At 36.8% G+C, this 17,281-nt stretch overlaps 1 protein-coding gene across 8 annotated transcripts in view; it reads left to right on the top strand.

The window, feature by feature from the left end:
* Positions 1-17,281, top strand: part of ESRRG (estrogen related receptor gamma) — a 225,847-nt gene that overhangs the window by 141,556 nt on the left and 67,010 nt on the right. The window contains exon 1 of one of the 8 annotated variants that reach the window (XM_053938571.1): positions 3,473-3,536. The exons of the other annotated variants lie outside the window; for them this stretch is intronic. The gene's annotated coding sequence lies outside the window, so the exon portion shown is untranslated. Of the gene's footprint in view, positions 1-3,472; positions 3,537-17,281 lie in introns of those variants that run through there. 8 annotated transcript variants of the gene reach the window in all.

The following is a 17,281-nucleotide window of genomic DNA, read 5'->3' on the forward strand; positions in this document are numbered from 1 at the left end:
CACTGCAATTTAATCGCTCTGAGGCCGACAGTGGCAGCTAAAGCCACCTGCCCATGCACTGTACTGCTGATCTGTTTTAATTTAATCGTCCGTCAGCTGGGATGAAAGCATAAATCGTCTCCCTTTGATCTGCAAACGGTGTGGTTCTTTTGTAACGCGTGGTGCAGAATTAGGGAGACAGTTTTCACATTTAGTGCAACATAGACAACATGGGCTTGAAAAGCTTGTAATTGATATTTTGCTGTAGTGGTAAGGCAAGAAGTTATACTTTTTGTAAATTTATACAAAACAGCATAAGTTTGGGGTTTTTTTTAGAAAAGAAGATCATAGAGGAGGTTATTGTTTTAATAATGTGTTGATTATTCAAGTCTGAAAAGCCAGCTTCTACTCTTAAATAACTTAAACATCTTTGAAACTCAGAAGACCCTTAAGTCACCTAGTTTACGAAACCTGGGATAGGAAAAATTATTTGGTGATAACATGTGATTTTGTGAACTGTCAGCTATATACTGGGCATGTAAATGGATATTATTGCATGTAAATGGATAAGGGAGGATCTTTAAATAACAAACAAACAAAAAAACCTGCCTTCTCCAGTGGAAAATCTTGCCTTTTTCTGGAATTGTTGGAGTTTTGTTGAAGGCCAAAATGTTATATGCACATCAAATATGTTTGGTAGGTCAAACCTTGTTTTGGGATGCACACCCTTTCATGGAAAGAACCAGCATGAACACAACTGAAAGTAAAATGGTAACATTTGGACAAAATCTTTCTAATTTTTTTTTCTTTTTGCAGAGTAGTTACTGAGGGAAAAAAAGGATTTGTACATTTCTCTTCTCCCTCTCAGCCCCTTCTCCCAACCCTTTACAGCTTCCTTTTTCAGGCTTGTGCCTTTCTTAGTTTTTGCACTTGGCCTCTCACATGAAGCACGTTACTCATGATTTTGATGCTGTACATTTGTACAGCACCTCCCTGAGCTCCTTGTCAATCCAAGTCAGTCCTTCCATTTGAAGACTGAAGGTCTTTAAATCTGAAGAAGGACAGCAGTAGAAGGCTCACCACTCAACTGTGAGAATTTAGACTGACCCCATAAGCTCTGAAATGCACCATCTTTTCTCCCTTTCTTATGACTGTAAGGGACTGTACTCTCGGGTCAAATTCCCATTTGCCAAAATGAAAATCAAAATCTGAATCCCTCCCCAAAATTCGTACGAGCCTGTAGATTTGCATATATTCTATGCAATGACATTCTTCTAATTGGAATTGAAGGTGTGAACTGCCCAGTGAGGTCTATGAATATCTTTTAATTAGTGCTGAGACTATACTATGATTTTCCTTTTGGGAGAAGGGCTTTATTTGTAGTCACATGTCAAAACTGGGAAGTTCCTTTCCCAATAAAAAACACAGTGTGCTTTCTTGACCTCTCCGAGAGCAAAGAACACAAACTAAAGTTTGTAAGAATCCCTCATCTTTGAGTGACTAAACACATTTTATTTACCAATCTTGTTAACGTTTTACCTGAGAAGGTTTTCTATCTCCATTATTTGTTGCAGGATTTTATTATTTGGCAAAAGACTCTGTCTTGGTGTAAAGATATGTTTATGCTTTCTCTTGTAAAATTCCGGTCAGCATATGCTAAAATACAAATACTGAAAAATTATCTTCTTTTGCTTTCATTCCCCATGAAAATTTTGTCAGGCTGACAATATAATAAATAGTTATGGAGTTGCTTTGGCCCTGGAATGGGGAAGGACAGAGAACCATGCTGCTGTCTCCCAGTACAGATTCAACTTAAGAAGCAACCAGGCCCTGACTGCTTTGAGAGCCCTGGTTTGGTCTAAAACAAATAAACACATTTTCTTGGGGAAAGAAGGAAAATAACACAGAAAAACCTTATTCTTGTCCCCAAAGTTGACCTCTGAGACTGACCCAGATCCCTGGGTCATAAGCTCACTCAGCATGGGACCAGGGGAAGACAAATGGGTCAGACTATTTCTAGCTCTGCTAAGTGACCCTTTCTCATCCTGAGTTTTCTGTTACAAGTTGAGGTGGGCAGGAATCCTCCAGTAACACACAGTGTGCAATTCTGAAATATAAGTGTTAGGAGATTGCTGATAAAGCACACAAAACAGAAAGACTTTTATGGTTCCAAATACTGCAAATTGTTTTATCTTGCTCAGTTTCAAAAATATATCTGGAATGTTGCATGTGTTCAGGCTAGTAACAACATACAGCAAAAGGATATTAATTTGCAAAGTTCAGCATTATTTGCCTAATTTTCTGTATAACATCTGATGCAAAAGAAAGCAGAAATTAAGGCTGGATGAACTATAGTAATTTCTGATGTTTTCTAGCTTCTGACTTCTTTCCTTTGTGGACCAAACCTGGGGATGGCTGTGCAGTATTTGTAACTGCAAGGGGTTTTAGATGGAATAATGAAGTACATGGATGTGTGCACCATGTGTAGTGTAAATTATGGTGATAGTTATCTTAAGTTATGTGTAGGTAATGATAACACAAATAGCAATAAATGCCATATAGCCTTATACTGAACCATCATCTAATCAGTCCTAGGAAGGTTTATTTAAATGTATTTAAATAAAAGCAATCTAAACTAGCAAAAGAGGACAAATTAATTTTCATGCTAAATTTTTATCTGAGATAAAATTACTTTGCAAGTCTGAACAGCTTGTTTTCCCTAAAGAGAAAAGATTTCTACCAAAATGTAGTCCTCACAATGATGCTTCATGTGCATGGGGCATTGCTCCACTGAATTTTTAATTGAGATGATAAATTAGCTCTTCATTTTTGACTACTGATTAACAAAAGACCTGTTTTCTAATCCCATTGCAGTAACTGGCATAACTGTCACTGAGCTACTGGATACAGGATGGACTTCATAGTACCTAACCATAACATCCTGAAAGATATTTCCAACAAGACTATCTTTTTATTACAGCTTTGCAAAAGATGATGTCAGTCTAGTTTTGAATCCCCTTCACATATCCAGTCCTTTCCCCTCTTACTATTTTGGGTGTTTTTTATTAGCTTTTCTATTGGAATTCTGAACTCCATTACGCTGCAGTCAGATAAGTACAAATACAAATGCTGCTATCAATACAGTCCTCTCTTAAAACTCCAGTGCACACAACAAACACAGATAACTCCCTCCTGATAAAGTCCTTGTATCTATTTAGACTAAGTCTAAGTAGTGTAATGAAAGTGAAGGCAAAGACAGTAATGTTTTTTCAACATATGATAGGTTTGTGGAAAGTACAGTAAATCTAATGAGATGGGAGAAAATCATTCAAGAGTATTGTGGTTATTTATGGTCTCTCAAGAGTCCATTCATCTGCTTTGCATTTGTGATATTTGTATTGGTTTTGCCAGAGTGTGTCCTTGCATTCATTCATCCATTCTTCTGTGTTGATGTCACTTAGGACAGCAGTCACCAGGAATTCCCTCTTGTTGCAAAAAGCAGAAGCAATAATCAGGAGGATGTGGCCACGATATCCTGGTAGTAATATGGTGCTAAGGTATAATTAGTACTTCTGCCTTTAGTTTTCTTCATGTATTTTGATGTTTTGTTTACAACTTGAGCTGTATTGCTTTTATCCATTTCCATAGTCTTCCTCACAGTGCGTGTGGCTCGGTGTACATTGTGAGTGGTGGTGGCACCATTGTGTGCTACATTCTGTCTGTAAGCGTGCACACACAAGTGGGAACACCTGCTCTCTCCTCATGGCACTCTTACAGTTGCAGCTCCATGTCTTATTTTATGTAGTATTGGGAAACCTGTTTGGTTCCTTCAGCCAGGTATATATGGTTTCTTACCATTAAGGGGAAGAGGATTCAATGCCTCCAGTAACTCAATTCTACATATAAAAGGCCAGTTGTTTTAGAGTTGGAAAAGGAGAAACTCTTAACTTCTTTACTACTCCTTTTGTTACTGGTTTGTAAAGTAGACACAGACACATTTGCCTGCATCTGTTACAGATTATTGTGAATTACAGGTTCAGGAGGTCTCCATGATCTAAATGGCATTATTAAATATTCACCTTAACTGTACCGACCATGGCAGCCAGAAATTGGTTGTGGGTACAAATAATTTTTCAGCCTGTCTGTTCTTAAGACAAAAGCAATAAAGCAAGCTATTATTTAAACTGATAAAAGATGCAAACACAGCTTCCCTGGGTTTCTAGATTTATAGTAAAAGAATAAATATTTCATTGGTGATACTAATTAAAGATTGGTCAAAGATTTATCCATGTCTTTTATTTCCAATATCCATCAGACCTGATGAGGAAAAGTAACATTTGTAGCACTGTCTACTAGCTAGGAAAAAAAAAAAGGTCCATGAAACCTACTTTACCAGATAATTATTGTTTTATTAGCCTTTGTTTAGGAAGGTGCTAGCGAAGAATTGAAAAAAACAGTTTCTGGTAGGAAAAAAATGAGTAAGAATTAATTTTTTAAAAACTCAGATCTTTACTGTGGCAAATATTGTATCAGGGGAAAACTGTTAGAAAAAACTACCATTTTCCTAATTAATTTCCGTGTGTATAATGGATATACACTGAGGAATGGGCATAGATTAAGATCTCGACAACATAGGCAAAAATTAAGTAAAGCCTAATGGTAATATCTGACACCCTTTTTTATAACATCCAATTTAAAAAAAAACCCAAAAACGTAGAAATAAATTTTTGTAGTGACACCTTCTAAATTAGAAACTTGGGATTTCCCTAATTTGGTACGTTGAAAATCTGTCATTCTGATATGTTGTTTCCATTGGAGATTGAATAACTCTTTATTTCAAAACAAAGTGTACAAGTAATTAACATCCTTATGCAGTTCATATTTGGAGAGTGGGGGAATATTTCTTCCAAATATCCTTTAAGTGTCTGTCAAGTTGATAAGGCATATTCTGCTGGTTTACCTAACTAGTCTTAATTCTGGTCCTTTCTTCTGCAAATGCTAAATCTATCAGCTCACTTGATTGCAGGATTTGGCCCAAAAAGTATTGAGCTCAGATAGTAGCTTTGGAAAAAAGCTGCCAGTGCTTTTCTGTCTTCTTGTGCTATGTATCTGGGAACCTTTTGTAGGTCTTTTTCTGTCTCCAACGTATGATTTTTTTTTAAATCTGAGCTTTGATTGGATGTTTTATTTCAGAACTAATACAATAAATAAAATGACTGAAGGTATTTGTAGCTGTGAGAATGTGTTTTGTTTTCAATTTTTTTTTCTTTTTTCCGTATTTGCAAAAATTCTTTAGACTTAGTAAGTTCAATACAGCCACAAGCTGGTTGATATATTAGAACTTAGTTCTGGAGACTTTTTCAAAAGACCCAAATAGATAAACTGATCAGTCCTGGAATTTATTTAAAAAGCAATTACTCCTCTCTGTTCCAGGGAAGAAATTTCAGAAGTTGCATAAAGCCTCTTCTTCTACAAATGGTTTATTCAGAGTATACTTACTTTACACTGTTTTCAATAATGAAAATACTATGTAACTGTTAGTTTAAACCATGTCTTTAGTGACCTCTACAAACTGGGTTCCTGCATGTGTTCACCATAAATTCATATTTAAATTTCAAATGAGCTAAATAAACAGTTTCGTTCAGATAAACAGCTGATTTTGTTCCTCTCATGTTATATTAATAATAGTATTATGGAGTCTTCTGTACCCTTGCTTTACTTCCTGACTAGCTGATAATTGGGTTGGCAGAGCATACCTGGGGTCATCTTGTTTAGCTTATCTGCACAAGAGGAAGAGTGGCAAATAGTAAGGTAAAGCAGCAATAAAATAGTGGGAAAAAATGAAAGGAAGATTTAATCTTTGACCAATTTGAAACATATCCTAGAGAATCCATGGAGAAAAAGATAAAGTGTGACTATGAGTAAGTTAACTAAACACATTACAGTGTGTGGGAGCAAATGGAGTTAGTCCATTGTACACGTTTAATTTCCTATTAGTCTCTGGCGTTTACTACTCCAGTCTGAGTTGGGGCATCTGTAAATTCAGTTAAATACAGTGCATTGTCTAAACATATCACAGCTCCAATCAGTCACCCGGGCTGCTGATAAGAAGCCTCTTGTATTATTGAATCTACAATAGGGAGGCTCTGCAGGCACAAAGATAACAGCTAGGTATTTCACTTTAAGTATGAGAAAAAGCAGTGACTCGCCTTTGCTGCTGCAGCTCTGACATTTATTACTACTCCCTGATTTGTTTTATACTACTGATGTGAATTTGGTTTCAAGTGCTTTGTATGTCCTCTTGCTCCTAACTTAAGACCTCTGTCTGGAAACAGGGAAAACAAGCAAACCAAAATCAACTTTCATGATATTGCATACATGGCAACAACTTGAGCACTTCCTAGTGCTTTAAGAATGTCTTGCTGCTTTCGTACCTAAAGGAAGAAACAGAGGCTTTTGCTTGTTCTTGAACCATTTTGTTCTTTTTGAATTAAAGGAACTTCAGTGATGTTGCTTTAGAAATGAAGCTGCTGAAGAGGAAGGGTGAATCTGGCCGTTACAGTTGGGGCTTTAGACTTTTCAAGTGTTTTAATAGTTCTTTCCTTAGAGTCCTTGAGTTGGAAATAAAATAATAAAGAAGTCCTGTCAGCAAGTTGATGCTGTCAGATGTTGATGCAGATAGAAGTACTCTGACGACATGTGCAGACTGTGTTAGATACAGAAGGAAACTGTGGTTAAATATGGGATTGATGGTAACCATCTTCCAGGGTCCTTTATATTTCTCTATTTAACAGTGCCTTTGTAGTCATAAATTTTTGGCAGGCTTCCCATGTTAATGATAAAATTTCTTCTGCTCAAATATACACTTGTATGCCTTATTTTCTATAACATAGATATGTATTAATAATTATGCATTATTACTATTAATATATCACTATCAATGCACCAAGAATATATATACACACAGCAGGTCTATATATAACCTAGAGTATTGCTGTACATTATATCATAGATAACGGAACATTTATATGCTATTTATTTACTCATAAGCTACATTATATTTAAAAATCAGGAATTCTAATCCTGAAATGTCATGCCAGATAGTTTTCTATTGCTTCTGCCCTCTAGAAAGACACCTGTTTTATACTATTGTTCAGATATTTATTTTTTTTAACTGATTGGTGATTTTATAGGCTTTCTTTATGGTTTGATACATTTACGTGGAGGCAGACACAGTTTTTCAGTGACTTTGCAATAGAAAGTTTTTAGCCTCTCTAATAGTAATTATTCATTTCCTAAGGCTTCTTTTGTTGTACATGTATCTTGAATTGCAGCTGTATTTCTTGATGTAGTTTGCATGAGTTTGTTTTGCCTAAGCCTTCAGTTATATCTGTTTTATTTCTTCTGTCATCTGAGAGATAACTGCATAAAGTTCAGTTTACTAGTTGATGCTATGAAAGTAAAATTTCTAAAGGATATGCCCGAAAGATAAAATAACCTTATCAAACCCCTCAGCAAGATCCCTAGCACAAAACCAAAATAAACAAGGAAAACAAAAAGATTTGCTTCCATCCTTTGAACCAAGACATTGGAGAATGTTATGTAGAGGCGGGGTCCAAAGCAATTTAATGCTCTTGCACTGCTGGGTAAAAAACAGCTCTGATCAAGCATCCAATATCATGTCTCTTTGATTGCTCCTAGCAGAGTTCCTGGTAGCAAATACACTGTGGCTCTCTATGGAGCTAAGATTCAGCAAAAATTCAGTCAATTTACGGTTGTTTTTAACTTTCTGCATGAGCTTACATTCTTTCTGTGATCCTCCAAACACAATTAAAAGGCATTCTTGAGTTGGTCTGTGTGTTCTGAAGTGTCCACTGATGGGCTTCTTAGGGAATTCCATGTGGTCAGCCCCTGCAGAGGGGCAGTCACAGTAATACACATTCTGGAGGACAGAAGGGATGTGCAGGACTTATTTGTAATAGGAAACAAAAATGATGAAAAGCCTTTTCCTGGCCATTTTAAAAATAAAAGTATGTAGTACTGCAGCATTTTCTCCCCTTTGCTTTCAAATAAAACACTTGCAATTATTATAAGATTTTTTTGGTTCGTACCACAGATTATTTGCAAAGCTGGTGTTCATTCACGTTTGCAAGTTCACGGAGCTGGGCTTTATTGTTTCTGATACAGTGAGCACCCAAGGTATGGCTAACGTGGCAGGCCAGCACATTGCTCACAGCCTTAAATGTAAGAGTGAGGCTTCGTGCAGCCAAACATAGACACAAGAAGAAGAAAGCAGTTAAAGGAGGTGGCAGGTAGGAAAATTGCAAAAGGGAAAGTGCTACCAGTTGATGATAAAAGCAAAGTCAAGGGTGGCAATTAGGCTGCAAAAAACAGTAAGTGCATTCGTGCTAGAATATAAAATTGCTCCCAGGAGACAAAAAATTCGAGCTGTTGCCATGCCTTTAGAAAAACCTCTTAATTTTGTAGAAAAAAATGTCAATCACTTCTAGCCATGGATACAGCCCCAAGTGCACACCAGCAGTGATAGGCAGAGATCTCTCTAGTGAGATCTGTGGGGACCAAGGAAAGATTGCACTTACTCTAGTCAAATGTTGAAATTAACAGGGAAAGCTATGGAGGATATTTATTTAGTGAGAATTCACCACCAAAGCCAAAATTCTGAATGGCTAGAATTTGAAGGGGTAGGAGGAATAATGAATTGAGAGTGATCTGATATGAAATACTCTGATCTAGCAAAGCCAAAGTTGATTGGAAAACAGTTTTATAAAAAAGCATAATAATTTCCAACTTCTCAGTGAGGATTAGAAGTATTGAAATACATGTTTCCTCACATTTTTCTTAAAATTTAGAAAAGAGAGCTACCAGAACAATCATAGAGATTGTAGGAGAAATACTTCAGTAAAGTTTTATCAATGTAAATACTCAGTTTTGTTAATGGCAGTGCTTGTTTTGGTGTGTTTTCAGCTTAACTGTTGTTACTCATTTAACCTCAGTCTTTGTGTTGGAAGAGACTAGTTATACTCCAGGTTAATTTGGTGTTATGTTAAGTGGAAAACTAGGATCAGCAGAGGTTTACCTAATGGAAATGAGCTATTGCAGTTGTTGCCCAATCCATTTGGATTCTGTCAACATTGCCAAACCAGCATCCAGTTTGGCATATCTTGAAACACTAGCATCATCTGTGCCAGGATTTCATTATCCACTGTGTTACAGGTTGGTTAGAAATGTATGTCAGGATTGTTTGGAAAGTTTGTGAAATGTCTGTCTGGAGTGGCCTCCAGTTTCTCCCATCAAATTTAGGGAACTCCTAAATTTTCACAAACATCTATGTATTTGGCCTTGCTACTGGAGTTGTCCTTGGCTCAGAGCAATAGAATGGGACAATCTGTTTCCTGAGAGTCAGAAAACCAAGAGACATCTGTGTCACACAGATACTGAGGCTTGACAAAAGGCTCCCTTACTGCTCTACCACTCACTTCTGTCTGGTTACTCCATAGAGTTAAAAAGGTGACTGTGAAACAACCTCAGTGCAAGTGTTGGACCTCCATTAAAGTCAGCTTGGTAAGCAGAAGCTTTTCCAGTGTCTTCCTTGTCATTGTGAAGTGGAATAATGTCAGTGTCCATGCTTTAGCACAGCTCCAGGATGAACGTTATGTGTTGCAATTTTTCATTGAACATTGCATATGACATCAGTACATTTGTAATTAAAAGTTAATGTTACTCATTTTTCAATATAAGTGATGAGTACTTTTTACTAGTTGATAAACATCATAACTTGAAAAATACATGGAATAATCACAATTTTTAAAATAGGTTTTTGTGAGAACAAAGTTAATTTTAGGGGGTACAAGATGGAAAGAGAGATAAAATTTTGTGTTTCCTTTTGTAAGCAAATCAAGGGCCAAATAGGTTGGATCTCTCTTCTGTTAAAAGACAGTATATGGGATTTGAATAACTGATTTTTCTTCAGGTATTCAGCTGTTTTTTGGTTTTTTTTTTCCTTTTTATAAAGTCCCAAGATCTTTCTCTTCCCTAGTAGACAGCCTCTACCTAGGTATAAGCAGTTTGAAGAAGGTTAAATTGCTCTTTCATAAATTAGGATGTGTTAACAGATGTGGTTATTGGTACTGTGTGCTTTCCTAATCCCACTTCAATATTGGTGCATCTCCAACCCTACCAGTTTAATTAACATTGAAAGTCTCATATTATTTTGGTGTACTGATTACAGGCAAAGACTAAGTGGAAGTTAGTTTGGTATCCCAAGAGAATTCAGGGTTAACAATGCAGAAATATTTTTTTTTCCATTTCTTCCCCTTCCTGAACTCCAGATAAGCAGTAGGCCCCAGTTAGATTTCATTACTATCACGCACTCTTCATGGTCATCTTTTAATATTTGAAAGGATCATTTGTTAACTGGAAATGGTCAATTTTTTTTTCTTTGGCTTTTGAAATATAATTTTCAATTTTTAATTTGATTCATTTAGATGAAATCATTAATCAGGGTTGAAACTGAGTTAATTTTCTGGAAAATAAATGAGGTTGTTAGAGTGAACGTTATTAAGTGGGCTCTTTGCTCGAAAGGGATAATAGCTGAAAATATGGAAGGCTTTGAGAACTATAGCAGTTGAGGGATGAAAAACAGAAAGGTTTTTTTCTAGCTAAGTGCAGTAATTTTTTAAAGGAAACTAGGCATATGAGGAATATTTCAGAATCATCATTGAACTAGGCATTACAGAGTAAATAACCTAAGTAAATATATATATATATGAGTTAAAATCCTACAGAGCCAGGGCATAGATGGTGATTTCAAAAATGTTCTATTTTTACAGAACATTGTGTTCCTTCTAAATCTTAGTATTTGCTATTCCAAGCAATGCCTACTTGATTTTTAAGACAGAGAAACATTATTCTCAGTAGTTCAAAAGAGTTACAGCCATCCAGGTAGAAAGCAAGCTTTGGTAGACAGTGAGTACAGGCCACTAAACCATTTTTTTAAGTCTGACCCAAATTCAGCTCCTGGCCTTGAGAGAGTTCTGTTTGCTTATTCTCTGGAGTTTACTGCATGAAACAAAGTGATTAAGATAGCCAGCAAAACCTCTTATAAACACAAACCAAAGAACAAGGGATTGAACTAGACAGGCAACATCCTAGAGTTACCATTCGAGCTTATTTCAGTTAACTACAACATTTGTTTTGCATTGTTTCCTAAAGCTATCTACTTTCTGCTAATCTTCTAGTTAAAACCATGGTTTGTTGGTTTTGGGTTTTTTCTCCCCTGGAAGATAGGGCTGCCTCCTCTGTTCTGATAGGAAAGAATTTCTTCCCTTCAAGTGCTCCAGGCTTTGCTTAAGAGCTATCATAACACTAAGCACTTAGTGGCCTTAGGTCAAAATTTTTGATGGAACATTAAAAGTCTGTTTAGGTTTTCCTTAATGCCTGTGTGCTCATTAAGGACCATTTCAAAGTCTGTTACTGGGGATGAGTGATAAAATCTGTAGGTGCCTTAGCCAACAAGGTGTTCCCTTATATGTGTTTTTAAACTGCTCTGTCCAACAGGAATGCTGCAGAGGGAAACAGGAATATGTGCCACACCAAAAAGAAACTTCTCAAATGGAGAAGGGTGGAAGCGTTTCTGCAGTAGAGCAGAAAGTCACATGGAAGTGAAAATTATTTGGAATGCAGTTATTTTATCTTTGTGATGCACCTTTCTCTGATAGAAGAAGAGAGACAGTAATAATAATGTAACTTGGTTTAAATTTGAAATAGTCTTCTTTCAAAAATGTAAATCTCAGTATGAGTTCACTTTCCTTTTAAAAGGGGACAAACACTAGCAAACAAATCTGAATCCTGGCAGACAGGGAAGTTGAGTTTGTATATCCCCACTGCTAACAAAGTTGACTACAGAGAGGATAACTGCAGGCTTCTAAATGTCTAAGGTAGCATTTGAAAGATAGTTCTTTTAAGATTGAGCAGAACAAATGTTGATTTACCATTTCATTTTCAGCTATATCATCATGATGTAATGAATCACAGTGATGTAACAACCTCAAGTGAACAGAGTGTATAGCATGTTAAGCCAAAACAGTATTTGTGTGCTATAAATATTCTTGGGCAATAACTACAGGAAGGAAGTACCTCTCTTCTGGAATAAGAGAAGGTCCTGAAGTCCCTACACATGACTGATTAAGATCAGTAACTTAGCATCAATTAGTCAATTGCAATTAGTTACTACTAATGGGTTTTGTATCCAGCCTTCATTGTAGACCCTACCTGCTAATAAGAACAGATTAGTGGCTCAGCCAGGGAGGCCAGAGGCCCCAATTCTTAATAATATAATTTATTATTAAGAATAGTAGGTTTGTGGTAGTATTATGTAGATGCTACAAGAGTACGAAGGGGGCTGGCTAAATCTCAGTAGCTTAGTTCTGTACCTTCAAAGTCAATAAACTGCTGTAAGTTGCAGAAGCAAGATCATGGCTATGCTGTGCCATGAACTTACTTTCAAATCTATCATGCCTACACACCTTCAGGCTTAATAGTCTTGTTTTCAATATGTAGTGTATTTTGGGATACAGCCTATTTCTCTAGGATATATTGACAGAACTTCTTAAAATCATTCTGATTTTAAGTCAGGTTTTGAGATGTTCATGTTGAGAATACATTTGTTGTTTCTGCATGACTTGTAGTTTTGCTTCTTGATTTGGTTATAATACTGGCTGCTAATCTCACAATTCTACAAAACATCCAAAGTCTATCATGAGCCATGTAAGACACTCAAACTCATAAGTGAGTAAAGTTGGCATAAAGATGTCCCTAACCAAGGCTGGGACTTCTCCAGGACTTTGCTGAATATAAAATAGCTTGTGGTGGGGAAGGCACGAGGGAGCATGAAGCTGGGATCAGGGCAGAAAGATGGCAAGCATTGTCACAGTTGCTGGTGTGTGGAGCAGGTCCCAGTGGTCAAACTGAGCATGTAGGGATGCCGTGGTTACTAAACAGTGCTTTGCAATTTGCTTGGAGGCAGCTTCTGACAGGTGGCTTTACTACTGCCTGTGATTTCAGAAGCTGAGTCTGTGAAGCCAAATCAGACCATCTCCCAGCTCCCCTTTTCTTCTTCTATGGTGTCAGAAAGTCCAAACTTTCTGTTTCTATTTTCTTTGGTGTTCAGTGTTGGACAGCTTTGTATTTTCTTGTAGTGTTTGGTGGTATCTTTAGACACAACTATTTCTAATCCTTTCTTTCATCAAGTTTCTTAAAGGGATGTTGTGTTGCATTTCTTATTTAGAAATATAACAGAGAATTGGTTTTATTTTGAATATTCTGCCCTCCAACTATCATTTGCAGTTTGTGGATAACCTTTAGTGTTTATCTTAGGATGGCATTGAAAGAGTCATATTTCATTACATGCTTATTTACTTTAGAAGTCTTTCCAGTTGGGAAAGACTGCTTTGCTTCCCTCTGCTTTGTTATTGACTCTGCTTTCAAACTGTGCCATTAGATCTCTTTAACAATGAGAAACTTGCTATCTAAAACTGCCCCAAACTTAGGAGGGACAGCAGTGAATGGCAGTGTTGGTCCTCTGACCCTGAATCTAGAAATAGTAATAGCAGTGGTAATAAGGTGGTACGGGTAAACATTGGAAATTGTGAAAGAATGACACCATCCAGAGAGCACCCTGAGGAAAACAAGTCTTCAAGAATTTTTGCAGAATGATCCCTCCTTTCTCCCATGTATCTTCCCTTTCTGATAAGCTTTAACTGCAGACACCTATATTAGTTGGGCCTTCATCTTGAGCTGAATGAGATATTCTACTTCTTCAGTACATTCTGATGTGGACAGACTAGGAATATAAGACCAGCAAATAATTTTTGATTGAGTGGATTTTGGGCCAGATGTTAGATGGAAGGAATGCCTGTGCCCTGAGCCATTGCTCACTTGGTTCTCCACCTGGCCAGCTACACCTGTTGCAGAAGCACAGCATTTTAAGAGATGGACAGTTAATTGCTTTGTTCCTAAGGATATATTTTGTATAAGCTTTTAAAAATATAACAGATTTTTGTACTCACTACACAGTCGTAACTGTCTGCTGAAATGATTTTAATCTATAAAATCCAACAGCAGAGAAAGTATTTGTAAAAGTTTGTTTTTCTTTGATGTCTCCTTATTGTGCATCAAACAGTGCCAAGACTTGGACATTCACATAATAGTTAGGATGTCACTGAATGAAATATGTCAATTCAGGTTTGGCCCAAGTCATTCTGTACACACAGGCAAACATATGCCACTGATTGCAAAAAAGTTTTAATTTATTTGCTGTTTGGATAAGGAAGCTGAAGCTGTGATTCACATGTTTCTGAACTGAGTGCACTGGGATGGGATAACCATCTGTCCTGAAAGGGAGATGCTCGGCTGTATGTGCCTACTGATGATAACATGGGGTACTGGCTAGCAGTCTTATCGAAGCAGTTGCCAGAGGTTTAATAGTGCACAAATAAAAATGAGTTAAAGTGACCATTTTTAAGGGGCTTCTGAAGCTTTTAAAGAAAAAGGAGTGTTTGTGAGTGCAATAGTCCCGCTTCAAGTTCCTTATTTCAAGCTAAGCTTACCAATTTAATTTTAATCCCTTTCAAACGCCTTTGAAGATAGGAAACCGCCCCCTCAAGCTCTGAAGCTGAGCACTGGCCCTTTTTGTTTCCACAAGCCGAAAATAAAGTGTTCGCATGAGCTCATTTACAGAGAGTAGAGTTGGCAGCCTTATCAAGAGAGGAGAAAAGAGCTCTGAAGATGAAAAGCTATCGCTGTGACAGAAGTCTTTATTAGGTTGGGCAGTAACGGAATGTAGTGTACACAGGATAAAGTGGTGGCTACCTAGAGCATTTAGGGAAAACCAGAAGAGTAATAATGTTTTATGTTGTTCTTAGACTGGCTTCTTTGGTGATCCCTCTGGCCTAGGTATGTTCAGAGTGAAAAAGGGGACTACGTAAACAGAATACTGTCTGTACAGTCTGCAGCCTCTGCTGGTCACAAAAAAGAGCGAGTCAGAAAAAGGAAAAGTAAAGATGAGCCATTATGTACTTTCATAATTACTCAGCATTCCCTGTTGTGGCAGCGTTCTGCTATAGAGTTTGCTAGGAGATAGATTTTGATTGAAAAGCCCTTTATCCAGTTTCACACATATGTCAAATCCCATTTACAACCAATTATTTCTGTCTTGAAATTCATGTATTTTAGGAAAAATTTTTATATGAGACAGATGATATGCAAGGTCAGCTCTATACTGATCATAAAGTTTAATTCCACTAATCTTCCTCCAGTCATTGGCAACCTTTATGGCTTGCTGTTGTTTTTACTTCAGAATTTTTCTTGTTCATTTGCTAGATTTTCTTCTTCATTAAAGATTGTGTCCTCTTGCTAACCCAGAATTAAAGCCATGGCAACATTTTGTATGTAACATCTTCACAGCCTAAACCCATTAGAATCAGTGGAATGTTAGCCAAAATTAAAAAAGGGGATGTACTTGTCTCTGTGATTCTTATAAATTTCACAGCTGCTCTGAAATTCAAATAGAGACCTGTATTGCTTTTATGGGTATCTCTGTCCCCCAGTAAAAGCAAAAAAACCCTTTACTTGAAGTTTTGAATTGTCTTCTTTAATGCCTTTAAACAATAGACCCATTTCTTCATTTAATTAAAACAGTAAAAGTTGTGGCTCAACCATACAGATTGACAGAGGACTGTAATTGATTTGGCTCATTTCTTTTTTTTTTTAATCACAATTAACAATAAAACACAGTGCATTTTGATGGAGAAGTAACTGAGTAAAAAACAATGAAAAAGAAAGATAAATGGCACTGATACTGCTTACATTAATTAAGTGGGTATGTTGGATATTATGCTGGAAAAAGTCTGCGATGGGGCTTTTAGTGGCATGGGAGTTAGAGTTGCAGTTTTCTCTGAGTAAGGACTGCAGACATTTGTTGATCAAGAAAACTGTGTAAAATTGCCGGATCCTAATAACAGATCTTTGTGCAGCAGAACATGGCACTGATCTCTTAAGTGTGTCCTCAGGTAAACTGTTCCGTAATAAAGAATAAAGTGTGATGGAAAACCTTCTCTTGAAACACAGACTTACCAATTTTTTCCTGGATTGTGTCAAGTTCCTGTATTTGAGTGGGAAAAAAGCATCAGTATTTATTGGTCCTACATCCAAATTAAATATTTTAAGAATTTTCAACAGTTATATATCAAAACTGAAAGAGAGGGAGAACATATGCACAATCCAACTGACGTTTTATATGAGGTTCTTGCACCTTTACAATAGTTTTGTTCCTTCACTGTGCTTACTTTGTTGCTAGTCAGTATTTAGTCTGCTTCCTCACATTAATAATGTAAGTTGAAACTGGCACTAAATAACCCACTTTTTTTTTTTATGGTATCTATTGATGAATGAAAAGGACATGAAGGAATTCTTTGTCTCGCCCTAGCTATTCTCAGTGGAGGAATTGCTAGTCTAGCCATTGATCTTTGCCATTGGCAGGATTGACTGTGTTGCAATTGCATGTAATAAGATACTTTCTGTCTTCATTTCCAAATTGATGTCGTTTTACACTTCTTAAAATCAAATAATATGCCTTAACCAGTTCGGCATTGTACTTCTGTGAATCACCATCCGTTTCAGGATTCGTGACATGTGAGAAATATCTAGAAAGTGTTTGATTATGGCCCAGTTCAGCAGCAATAGTCTGAGATGAGCAGGTAAATCTCTCTCACTGTGAGTAGCTTTGGTTCATGCAACTGCCAGCACAGGCAAAATTCTTCACTGATGCTTCAGACCTCTTATGCATAACAGTTAACCTGCTTGTTTGTTTATTTGTTACTGTTGTGAAGTACATTCACGTAGAAACTTTTATTTTCAATTCTCTTTTAAAGCTCAGCACATTGAGCCTCCCTTTCTTATGCACATGCTGCCAAGGAGGATTGTCTCTAGATAAATTATGCCCTCTCTTTCTTAAACAAGATTAAAGAGCTTCTCCGGCTGTTAAGTATCCAGCACTTGAAATCCCAGTCTGTTTAGTTCACTGTGGCAATTGCCAACTGTGTGGAGTTTTGATGAGGATTGTATACCTTAGTGATACAATGTAAACATGGCTTAAGAAATGTAAAGTGTAGAGAGCATTTTTTGATGTTTAGCACAAAGATGAAAATCCATTCCTCAGAGTAGAATCGGTAGAATGGGACAAATAAAAAACAAGCACATGAAAAGCTTTTTTACTCTGTCTTAC

Source organism: Vidua chalybeata, chromosome 3 (genome assembly GCF_026979565.1).
Source record: "Vidua chalybeata isolate OUT-0048 chromosome 3, bVidCha1 merged haplotype, whole genome shotgun sequence".
Classification (NCBI taxonomy): domain Eukaryota; kingdom Metazoa; phylum Chordata; class Aves; order Passeriformes; family Viduidae; genus Vidua; species Vidua chalybeata.